The following is a 13,347-nucleotide window of genomic DNA, read 5'->3' on the forward strand; positions in this document are numbered from 1 at the left end:
GGAGAGAAGGCACGAGTGCATGGGGTACATAGGGAGGTGAGGGCCAGTATAACCAAAGAGCAGCAGTGAGATAGACGCTCTCATGGACTGCTGGTGTACAACTTCCCTGGAGAGCAATTTTAAAATATGAATCAAGGTCCTTTTGATCCACTAATCATCCAGAAATCTACACAGACATGTGCAGAAAAATATGTGGCATCCATTGGCTTCCAAACTCTTCTATTTCAGTGGAAATATTCCTTAACTCTTCTCTTTTGTTGCCCTCAAAGGCAAAGCCTCTCCATTTTCCCACTCTGGAACTCACTGTAACTGTTCACATTATTCAGGCTTTGCTAAACTGCAAGAAGAGTGGCTGCCTTCTGGATGGCGAGGCAGCAAAGAGGAAGATGTCTGCATTCCTGATGGCAGTGGTCACCATACAAGCCTTATCCTGTCTACCTGTGTTTCTTTTTTAATATGAAAACATATACCCCTTATCTGTTTAAGCCTCTCAGATCAGGTCTCTGGTTACCAGCAGTTGGATGCAGTTCAAAGCTAAAAATTTTTAATAAAGCTTTTAGTTTAGTTAGCTCTATTCACCAGCACACTGGCCATGAATTTCTTGGGTTGAAAGTCTGACAATCATTTCCTGAAATACTATGAAACTTTCCTTAATCATTGAGTAGTTAATTTTTTTTTTTTTTTTTTCGAGACGGAGTCTCGCTCTGTCGCCCAGGCTGGAGGGCAGTGGCACAATCTCGGGTCACTGCAAGCTCCGCCTCCCGGGTTCACGCCATTCTCCTGCCTCAACCTCTCCCAGTAGCTGGGACTACAGGCGCCCGCCACCACGCCATGCTAATTTTTTTGTATTTTTATTAGAGACGGGGTTTCACCATGGTCTCGATCTCCTGACCTCGCGATCCGCCCGCCTCGGCCTCCCAAAGTGCTGGGATTACAAGCGTGAGCCACCGCGTGCAGCCAATTTTTTGTTTAATTTCTAAAATCCAGTTGTTCGGCAACTCTGGAGCAGGTGGATGATGATGCGTAGTGAGGTCTTGTGGAAGTAACATGCAAGAGTGAGCAGATGTGGGCTTTAACAGTTAAAATGGAAAGATCATATGTAAAATATATTTTCTCCAGTTTTCCAAATGAAACTCAACTTCCTCTTAATGAAACGTATTGACCTCCAAATTTATGTGAAGGACCTGGTAAAAGATGGGCCAGACCAGCATCAGTGGCCAAACACATGGGTTACCCAAACAGAAGGGGTAAGGCAGAGCAGCCCTCAGAAGTAGGGTCTATGGGGTATGGCTTCCACAATATCAGGAAGAATCTTGCTTCCTCTAGGCCATCTCAAGCTGGTGCTTAGGCTTCCTTCCCTAAATCTTTATTATTTTATTTAGATCTTCGTTAGGAAGGAGCTAGAGGGAAAAAGTTCCAATTGATAAGGATACCCAAGGTGATTAAGTTGATTACTAGAACCCACTACATAGATCTGACGAATTTAGAAGGGACTTCTAATCAAGAAGAAGCAGCTCTGAGATTCCTGGTTACTAGCTTTACATGTCGCTCTTTTTTAACGTAACTTTTAACTTTTAAGTTCGGGGGAAGAAGTGCAGGTTTGTTACATAGGTAAACTGTATCATGGAGGTTTGTTGTACAGATTATTTCTTCACCCAGGTATTAAGCCTAGTACCCATTAGTTACTTTTCCCAATCCTCTTCCTCCTCCCACATCTACCTTCCAAGAGGCCCCAGTGTGTGTTGTTCTCCTCTATGTGTTCCTGTGTTCTCATCATTTAGCTCTCACTTATAAGTGAGAATGCAGTATTTAGTTTCCTGTTCCTGTGTTACTTTGCCAAGGATAATGGCCTCCAGTGCCATCCATGTTCCTGCAAAGGACATGATCTCATTCTTTTTTATGGCTGCGCAGTATTCCATGTGGTGTATATTTACCACATTTTCTTTATACATGTTGCTCTTGATATCATCAATATATCATTAATCAAAACTTCCCTGTGTAGATCCTTCCCACTCTGTATTCATTTGTTCTTGCATTGCTATAAAGAAATACCTGAGCCTGGGTGATTTATAAAGGAAAGAGGCTTAATTGGCTCACATTTCTACAGGCTGTATAGGAATCATAGCGACTTCTCCTTTTGGGGAGGCCTCAGGAAGCTTTCAATCATGGCAGAAGTCAAAGGGGAAGCAGGTATCTTACATGGCAGGAGCCAGAGCAAGAAAAAGGAAGGGGGAAGGTACCACACAGTTTTAAACGACCTGGTCTTGGAAGAACTCAGTCACTATAACAAAAACAGCACCAAGGGGATGGTGCTAAACCATTCATGAGAAATCCACCCCCATGATCCAACCACCTCCAACCAGCGCCCCCCGCCCTCTGCCCCGCCAACATTACAGGTTACAATTTGACATGAGATTTGGGCAGGGACACAGATCCATGCCATATCACACTCCTGCCTCCCTGTTGTTAGAAATGTTTACAATATCAAGTTTATTAATATGATTTATATTTAAAGCTTCTTTACCACTTGGCCTGGTGTGATTTCTTACATTTAAAAGATTTCTCTCTTGTCTTTCGGGATATTGTTTGAGAGAATAAAATGATTAATCTCCATATTCTTTTTACCCATCAAGATTTCCTTGGGGATGCTCAGCTTGTATATTTCAGTGTAGCATTCCTAAAGGTTGACTCATGGGATAGGTCTCTCTTCTGCAAAATTTACCCCATTTTTCTTAATGGTAAGTTACATCAATATTTTTATATAAAGCCTGCATATAAATACTATTTAGAGCTTATAAAATTCTGTTGGATGTTTTTGATAATTATTTAAATGCAAATATCATTGGGAGAGTTGTGGGTCTTATCACTGATACAGATTTTAGTGTAGTATCTGAAATGGGGACTTGGTAGAAAACTTAGAAGAAAAGGAATGAGTGTACTTAGTATACACAGAAAAAAGGCCAAATATTACCAAATAGGGGAGGAAAGTTTGTGAGGAGAGGAGGAGGAGGTGACCAGTTCCAATAACGAGATTGGCATAGCTGTGATAAAGCTGAAGGCATGGTGGCACTCAGGTGCTCTGCTGGTTTAATCATCTTGTTTAAATTCACATGACATGTAAAGTTACTTTGAATGACCAATTAAGTTCATTTATTCTCCACTCTCTTTTCTACCCTATTAAATATGTAGAAAAAAAATTTTTTACTTAAAAAAATTTGAGAGAATAATTTTTTTATAATACCAGATTTTTTGAGCCTGAGAGAAGGTAACAGGAATTACATAAGCAAGTATGCTGTTATAAAATAAATTTAGATAAAAAGACTCCCTAGTAGCAAGCAGTTCGGGGGAAGAGGAAGGAGAGAAAAGAATGAAACCAGATAAATCTATGTTTAATTGTTGAAGGTTCAATACAAAAGTCAAGGGCAAAGAACAGCCAAGAGACTCCTGTGGGGACTTTTAGGGTGTTGAAAATGTTGTTTATTTCTTGACATGAGCAGTAGTTACCCAGATGGTCACCTTACACTAATTCAGTAAGCTGTATATTTTTGTACCTTTTTGGTATATGTTAGTCATTTTCCAAATAAGAGTTAAAAGAAAAAAAAACGGAGCCGTGAAAACAAAAGAGAGAGAGAGACTGACCCAATTCAGGCAGACATATCTGAAGTAGAGGGAAAATCAGCAAATTGACCTCTTCATATTTCAAACAGTATACTTGATACTTTTGTATAGTGTTCCCTGGTTTTGTGAACAGGCTGAAAGAATTTCGGTCATGGGTCCCTTTTGGGCAATAAGGATTGGGCCAGTGGTTGTGCATGGAAAGGATACTTGATTTTCACAAAGGTTATATTTAATATAAAATATTCTACTTAGCAGTTCTTCTCTACTCTGCATGAGGGGATATGAATAAGAATGTTGGGGAAGCATTATTCAAAATAGCCAAAAGTAGAAAAGGTGTCCATCAAAGTAAAATTGATAAATGTGCTATATTCTGGCTATATTTTGCCACAAAATAAAAGCTATCCACAACAATCCAGATCGATCTTCTTTTTTCAAGTGTTGGGCAAAAGAGAACAGAAACAAAAGGACACATTTTCTATGATTTTGTTCTTATAAAGGACAAATACACGCAAAGCATAAATGATAGTATTTAGGGGTACACACTTATGTGGTAAAAGTGTGAAGAGAAGCCAGACAGTGATGAGCATAGAAGGAGTGAGCAAGGAAGGCAGGGCCTAACATGTGCCAGCCCCACTCCAGGCTGACTGGGAAGACAAATGAAATGGAAGAGACTCTCACTCCTTAAGGATGCTGAATAATTAGTGTCTAGAATCACAGCATCTCAGGACCGAAAGGAGCCTAAAGATCACTGAGATAAGTGACCTTTAATTTTTTACATTTCAATTTTTATTATTATATTTCAATAAAAATTAGGGAGTTCAATAGAGGATTTCCAAAATTTATTCCCACAGGTAAGGTATATTTACAAACATACTACAATCTATCACTGACAATTATTTCATACAAAGAAAAGGCATTTCACCCTCACAAAGTAAGAAGTAAATAATTTTAGAATAAATGATAGCCCTTTACATTGAATAAATTTAGATTTATGAACCATGCTGCCTACTTCTTTCCAGGGACATAGTAAAAAAAAAAAAAAAAAATAGTTTTCTTTTTTTCTTTTTTTTTTTTTTTTTGAGATGGAGTTTTGCTGTTGTCACCCAGGCTGGAGTGCAATGGTGAGATCTTGGCCAACTGCAATCTCCACCTCCCGGGTTCAAGCAATTCTCCTGACTCAGCCTCCCGAGTAGCTGGGATTGCAGGCTCCCACCACCACGCCCAGCTAATTTTTTCTATTTTTAGTAGAGATGGGGTTTCACCATGTTATTCAGGCTGGTCTTGAACTACTGACTTCAGGTGATCCACCCACCTCAGCCTCCCAAATTGCTGGGATTACAGGCGTGAGCCACCGTGCCCAGCCAGTAAAAATTTTTAAATAAACTACCATCAGTCCCTAGACTACTTGGTGTGTGAGAAACTTTGACCTTACTTACCACTCATCCAATACTTGACTCTTCTTCCCCAAATCCGTAAAAGGTGTAACTGGAGCTTGCCTATGCTTGCATACTTCCAGTGAATTAGAACTCACTCCTAGAGATACTAACATATCTTCCTCTTAGAACATTTGTGACTGAATGCTCCTCTGCTGTTGAAACTAATTATTTCCCCTTCGTTTGTGGTCTTAGACTAGTGACTGCACTTACTGTCTGAACTGTACAGTCTTCTATGTGTCAGCCTCAGCCTGTGAGCAACACGCTTTGTCCCCCTCCCTGTCATGACCCATGCTCCTTCTCACGTTGAAACATCTCAAATCCTCTGTACTATTTCCTGTACATATCCCGAATCGTCAGCATCGTTAACTCTCTGCTTGAGGTGTTCCAATTTGTCTGTATCTAATTTTAAAACGTGATTTTCCAAACAGAGTACAACTTTCCAGGTTGGTTTGCCTCACCCAAAAGAGAGTAAATGCATCATCTCTTTCATTCAAGACATTCAACTTCTTCCCTCAATGTAGCCAAAAATTTCCTAAATCAACTCTCCCATTCCTATTAACTCATTTGATGAAAACAAGTTCATATGCCAGTGTGAGTCTAGAAGACTGGTTTCCCACAGAAAAAAGGACAGGATGGCAGATCTTACAAACTAATAAGATACGAGAATGGCTGATTATTTATTTTTAAATGTTCTGAATTCACCTAATTTGTGCTTAGCATACATCTCTTCACTTGGAGAAAGTATAGCATTAGCAAGATCTTCAGACACCTTTCAGAGGACTCACACATCCTCTTAATATGCCACTCCAGTCTAGTAAGCTCCAGAAAAAGAGTGGAGTGACTGTGCTAGAGTCTGTCCTCGGTGACTGCTTGCTGGCGCCACCTACTGGGATCAGCGTCTCCTAACAGTTTCTCCAGGTTCGTACGCTCTTGGGAACGAAGACTGAGTTCCCCAATCTGCAGTTTGTAGAGATTATTTTCTTCCCATCTTAGAAAATGTAAAGGATGTGAAGTTCTTGCTTGCAGTCTCTTGTTACCCATGAGGTTAAAAAAGTCCCACTAGCTGCAGTTCCATGATCTCATTTGCATATTATCTCAGTAAACTACAACTTTGATTTGCCTGGGCCATGAGACACAAAGGTAAAATGATTAATATTCTTACCCATGTTGTTCATGATGAGAAAGTAAGAAAATTTACAAAGAAATTAAATTATTAATAACAAAATTACTTTCATTTGTGCTATTGAAAGTTAGTTAACACGTATTCTTCTCTTCCTCATATATTTATATTTATAGTTTATCCCAGTCTCTAGAGTATTTAGCTATATATATATTAAAATATTTAGCTACGTATATATATAGATATGTGTATTCTATTTGATAGCGATAGAAATTTGCTCATGACCCACAACAAACATTTTGTAGAGAGACAGTATAAAGTGCAGATGGTTTTGCGGGGGTGGAGGTTGTTTATTATTTTGTTTTAGATACAGGGTCTCACTCTGTTGCCCAGGCTGGATGGAGTGCAGTGGTGTGATCATGGCTCACTGTAACCTCGATCTCCTAGACCTAAGGCAACCCTTGTGCCTCAGCCCCTCAAGTAGCTGGAACTACAGGCATGAGCCACCACAGCAGGTTAATTTTTTAATATTTTGTAGAAACAGGGTCTGGCTATATTGGCCAGGCTGCTCTCAAACTCCTGGCCTCAAGTGATCCTTCCACTTTAGCCTCCCAAAGCACTGGAATTACAGGTGTGGGCCACTGCACCTGAACTTTTTTAAAAAAAAAGTAACTTAAAAAAAAAGATCTCTTTAATTAACTCATTTCTTCTTTGAGTGTGGATAGCTTGAGGGAGGCTTTACTTTCTTCAGTTGGCAAAAATGTATGATACAGTCATTAAAAAGGCACTGAACCAAAGGTTATTAACATGGGACAATATTCAAGAGATTCATGGACAGAAATCAAGAGGTTCATGGACAGAAACAGTTTCTAAATATATATATATAATTTTTTGTTTGTTTTTGTTTGTTTGTTTTGTTTTGTTTTGTTTTGTTTTTTTGAGACAGAGTCTCTCTCTGTTGCCCAGGCTGGAGTGCAATGGCGTGATCTCGGCTCACTGCAACCTCCGCCTCCCAGGTGCAAGTGATTCTCCTGCCTCAGCCTCCCAAGTAGCTGAGATTACAGGCGCCTACCACTGCGCCTAGCCAATTTTTTGTATTTTTAGTAGGGACGGGGTTTCGCTATGTCGGCCAGGCTGGTTTCGAACTCCTGACCTCAGGTAATCCGCCCACCTCGGCCTCCCAAAGTGCTAGGACTATAGGCGTGAGTCACCATGCCTGGCCAGTGAAAATATTTTTTAAAGGAACAAAAGAAGGGAGGAAGGGAAAGAGAGAGAGAGAAGGGAAAAGAAAATACACCTTTATTTTTTACTAACTTTTAAGTAAAATTATAGTTTATAAAATATGATTGTAAGCCACAACATCATATTACAGTTGTTGCAGATATTTTGAAATATTGGTTTTGCTTATTTCTATTTCAAAATTACAATGGATGGGAGGCCTGCCTCTGCTTTTATTATTTACTGCATTAATAAAGAAGCACATATATTACTATGTCTTGCATTTGCTTAAATATTCCAGTAGCTGCATTTCAATTTAACTGGCTTCCGTTGCAATCCTATGCATCCTATTTTTGCATTTAAAATCACAATGCTGAGAAGGAGTTCAGAAGTCTCACCAGACTGCCATAGGGATTAAGAGCTCCTGCATTAAACTCTTTTGGGAGCTTTTTTGGGAAAAACAGAATCTTTCAGGCCATCCTGTGCCAGGAGAACCGAATTGCCTCAGAACAAACAGAACCTTTGCCTCTGTGGTTCTAGGCCCTGACTTTAGAAGAGATGTTAATAATAATGAAAGAGTCTCCTTTCTATCCTGGAGAGTATTGCAGAATCCTGGAGAGTATGCCATCCTGGTGATTTTGGGTACCATTGGGTATTTCAGGGAAATAGTGCCATCTGGTGGTTGATGCCCCTCCTCCGGTGCACACTTCTGTTTGTCTTGTAATTAGAAACTTTCATAGTGAAACACAGTGGCATTTAAAAGTATCAGCCTTAGCTCTTCCACATTTCCGTCCACTGCATGTGTTCAGTTTTGTCAATTCACAAATCTCACAGATTCAATGAATGATAATGCTAAGTGTTCTGTGGAATCACATTTTTGTCTCCTTTTTAGAAATGTTTAGCAGGAGACAGTGATTGGCAATTTGAATTCCAATTCTCAAGACTTCAATAATGGTAAAAGTCCCTCTTCCCTCAAAATAGCATTTTCATCTTTTATAATGCCTGGATAATTTCAAATACAAGGTGTACAAAGAGATATCGGGGCTGTAGGGTTGTGAGTGTGGTGTGCTATCTGCAGGCTTCAGTTGATGTTGATGTTAGTGGATTCCCCGGGTTTCTGACACACTGACTCTGGGTTTTCTTTCATATTTTGGTCAAGTTGCCCTTGACTCAACAGTTATGATTCTGGTTCTGGCTCTGCGTGTGTGCTCTGCTACTTTTCCCCACCTTGTCTACTGCTTTTTACAACTTCCACTGCCCCCTTCATGGTCCAAGCTACCAGCCCTTTTTCTCAGATTATTGAAAGAGTCTCCTAACTGGTCTACCTTCTTCCACATTTTCCCTGCAAAGCTCATTCCCCACATGGCAGCCAGAATGATCCTGTAAAACCACAAGTTAGATCGTACCCACTCCTCTGCTCACAGTCCCTTTCCTTCAGAGAAAAAAATAGAGGTCTTCGCAATATCCAAGACACTGTAATCAGGCTCGCAGATAACCCCCTAAATCCATCTCCTTCTCCACTTACCCTCACTAACAATACGGGCCTTCTTGCTGTTCTTCAAACAAAGCATGGCTCTGCCTCAGGACATCTGCATTTGCTGTTCCCTCTGCCTAAAACACTGTTCCTCCAGTTGCTAACACGGTGCATTCTGCACTCTCTTGCTTCTTTCAAGGGCCCGGAGACTGTGTGGCCCTTCCTTTATTTTTCTGCATAGTCTTTATTACTATCTAAATTTTTTTGTGCTTTACTTATTAATTTTTGTTGTTTTCTTCGTCTTGTTCGAACATAATCTCCATGAGTATAGAGATTGTCATCTTTGCTTGTTATTAAAATTTCCCTAGTGTCTAAAAAAAATTGCCAGTCATGGGGCAACCGAATGCTTGTTAAATAAAAGACTCATATTTCCTGCCATGATGAGATCCCAGTCTACCTGTTAGATGGACTTTGTTTTACTGTGCCTGTTGTGAGATCTGTCCCACCTGGACTCTCCTGGCCTGTGAGGGTCACTGGATGATTCTCAGCTATGTTCTGAGCTATGGCAGGTTTCTCTGCTGCTTATAGCATCAAAGCGTCGTTCCTGAGTTATAAACCTTAATGTTGAATGTCCTTCCTGAAAATAGCATAGGATGACTCAAAAAGTGGCTCTATTGATAACAAAGATACTTCTATCAAAAATGAATGTACAGAGTTTACTAAATGAAATGTCAAAGTAAGAACAAGCAATATTTATAAATTTGTATATTATTTTTAAAGTGATTTTAAATGTGTCTGTGTCACTACATAAATTAATATTATAAGCAGACATTTGGCTAGTTCACTTATGTCTATAAAAATTTAGTTAACCAAATTGGCCCAAATATACTTTGGAGGCTTCTTCAACAAATGGAAGAGAGGAGCTCTGTATATTCAAGCATATATAGTATTTTCTAAGACTCCCTCCCTCCCTCCCTACTTCCCTCACTCCCTTTGTGTTTCACCTCCCCTCCCCTTCCTTCCTTTCATTCTTTGAGACAGGGTCTTGCTCTGTCACCCAGGCTGGAATGGAGTGGCACAATTATAGCTTAATGTAGCCTCAAACTGGGCTCAAGTGATCCTCCTGCCTCAGCCTCCCAAGTATCTGTGACTACTGGCATGCACCAACACACTTGGATAATCTTTTAAAAATTTTTTGTAGAGATGGGTGGGGTCTCACTATGTTGCCCAGGCTGCTCTCAAACCTCTGGCCTCAAGTGATTCTCCAACCTCAGCCTCCTGAAGTGCTGGGATTACAGGCATGAGCCACAGCACCTGGCCAAGCCTCTCTTCCCTCTCTTCTTCCTCTGCCTTTCTACTCTTCACCTTTTCCTCCACTTCCCTTTTCTACTCTTCTCATCCTCCTCATGTTTTGTCTTCTTGACCTTTGTGCTTTGCTTTCTCTTCATCCTTTCTCATTATTTTCAAATATATACCTTTCGAAGGTCTTCATTCTCCTTGGTCATATGTACCCATTCTTGTTCACATGTCAATTTCTAGAGGATAGAAAATAATTCAGAAGAAGAGTGGGGAAAATGAAATATTCTTAGGTTGCTGAGAATGTCTAGCGACCTACACTGATGGACAAAGTCTGAGAATAGTCATGGGGAGGATGGTTCCAGCCATAAGCCTGGCAAAATATCACTCATTGCCCGCCCAGATGTGGTGCTTCTCAGTACATAATTGCAAAAAAGCGGGATTTTTTTAAGTATAGGGTATGTCTTAGTTATTCCTTCTGTTGCAGGTATGAATTTGCTGCAAGAATCAGCTTTTTTTTTTTTTCTAAATTGAAAAGATTTGGCTAAGCTGCCACCCACTAGAGGTGGTGGAATATTTTCAGTGGTGTCTCTAGAAGTCCCTCCCTCTCTCTTGCATCACGAAGAGTGCCACAGGGCTTTAGCTGCCAGAAAAAAAATCAAGGAACAGAGTCTTTAATCTTTAGTTCATTGTCATTGTCAAAGAAATGCTCATTCCCCAAGCCCTTTGGACCCTCAGAGGCATTCCCTTCTGCTCCACCTTGTGTTCCCCTACATTGCGGGAGTCCTGCCCCCCACCTCCCACTTCCACCTCCACTGCAGTCCCATCACCACCTGCACTGCTCCCTGATACCCGGAATGCTTTCCCTCTTGGACATCTCAGGTCCAAGGAGCCCGGCTTTCCTTTATCTTTCTTTTATATTCTTTTCTTTTAAAGTCTGTTCTGTCTTGCTGATGAGCCAAGGGGTGAAGAAAAGGGAAAATAGCTCTCATTCTTTTTGTTACAGCTATGAGAATGAGACTGAATTAATGCCTCAGTGTATTATTCGCTCATGCTTCTATTTTTTGATTATCAGACTTGGGGGAGATTTTCTCAAAAGCTCCTGCTGGAAATATTTGAACAAACTGTTAGAATGTACTTTTAATTTTTTTTCATTTATACCTAGGTAATGTTTCTTGATTTCCATTATTTCTTATTTTTTGTTTCGTCTCTATGAAAAGGACAGAATGGCTAAAACGAGCAAGTCTGGAGTTTGAGGTACAGTTGTGTGTCACTTAAAGACAAGGATACGTTCTGAGAAATGTGTTGTTAGCAATGTGTTTCAGCCGGCCACGGTGGCTCACGCCTGTAATCCTAGCACTTTGGGAGGCTGAGGAGGGCGCATCATGAGGTCAGGAGATCGAGACCATCCTGGCTAACATGGTGAAACCCCATCTCTACTAAAAATACAAAAAATTAGTCGGGCGTGGTGGCGGGCGCCTGTAGTCCCAGCTACTTGGGAGGCTGAGGCAGGAGAATGGTGTGAACCCAGGAGGCGGAGTTTGCAGTGAGCCTAGATCGTGCCACTGCACTGCAGCCTGGGCGACAGAGCGAGACTCCATTTCAAAAAAAAAAAAGAAATGTGTTTCATCATTGTGTGGACATCACAGTGTGCACTTACACAAACTTAACGTGGTGCAGCCTACTATACACCTAAGCTGTACGGTATGGCCTGTTGCTCCTAGGCTACACACCTGTACAGCAGGTTACTGTGCTACATAACTGTATGCAATTGTAACACAATGGTCAGTATAGGTGATAGAAAATAGTACTCCTACCTAGGGCACTTACCATGAATTGAGTGCAAGACTGGAAATTGCTGTGGGTGAGTCATTGGGTGATTAATAAGTGAATGGAAAGACCTAGGACACTATGGTATACTGCTGTAAACTTTATAAACACTGTACAGTTAGGTTACATAAATTTTTTAAGTAACTGTGCTATAACATTATGACTGCAATGACATCACTAGGTGATAAGAATTTTTAGCTCCATTATAATTTTGTTGAACCACTCTTGTATATGTGGACGGTTGTTGATTAAAATGGCATTATATGGCCCGTGACTGTACATTACACTACTATTCCATTAGTGTGTTTATTCCACCTTTCCCCAGATCCTTCTTTCAAAAAGATTGATGTTGTGAACAGTTATTTTCCCTACTGTATTAAGAATAATGCATGTGGGACCAGGATAACATTTCTTTTGAGGCTGACTCCAAAGTCATTAAATGGCCAAAATCCCTGGTTGCCTTATAAGACAAGAGTCTTTAAGACCAATCCCTGCAAATATTCCTTTATACAAGCTCATAAAATCTGTTCTATCTTTTTACTCCCTACTATCAGCACACTGGTCTGGGCCCATGTGACTTTCTGCTGAGGAAACTGAAATAATCCACTGTTAATAATCCTGTAGTGGATCTTGCGAGTAGACTGTCCAAATCCCCACCCTTGCCTCTTCAGTACACATTGTCCGGCCTTCCATTGCCAGCAGATGGATCTTTTTCTGAAAGTTTCTCTGATGCCACCAGATGCCACGTTCATGCTCCTATACCAGACCAGAAATATTAGGGAAATACTACCTCTGCACCCATCCTCAGAAGCAGTCGTCAACCAATGACTGACGGAAGTTCATCTATGAATGCCCCAGCTTCTGGACCCCTTGGGTGGGCTATCTCTGAGCTATATGTACTACATTGGCTTCCAAAGTTCCCTAACAAGATGGCTCTTCGGTTATCCACAATGGTAAATTGTTTGACAATGAACATTTTGTTGCTTATCTTCTGTTCCCTGCCTCACTCCCCATTCCCACACAGACATTCCTAGACTAAGCCATTTGCACTTGAATCTTTGTTTTAGGGCCTTTTTAAGACCTAAACTTCCCTCCTGCAGAAAGACAACACAGAGGTATCTTTCTGAAAGACGACATCTGCCCTCTTCCCCCACCCAGAGCTGCCCCAGATGCCTCTCCTGACTGCCAGGCCAATAACTGAGGTCAAATCCCAGAGAAATACCGGGCCTTATGAGGATAAAGAGAGAATGTACCCTAAAGGACCTGCAACAATTACCTACAGCATTTACTTTCAAGAATTGGGAACTATGAGAGTTCTTGACCAGAGGGCTGGAATACAAAAGTGAACAAGCAAG

This window comes from Symphalangus syndactylus, chromosome 9 (assembly GCF_028878055.3).
Source record: "Symphalangus syndactylus isolate Jambi chromosome 9, NHGRI_mSymSyn1-v2.1_pri, whole genome shotgun sequence".
Classification (NCBI taxonomy): Eukaryota; Metazoa; Chordata; class Mammalia; order Primates; family Hylobatidae; genus Symphalangus; species Symphalangus syndactylus.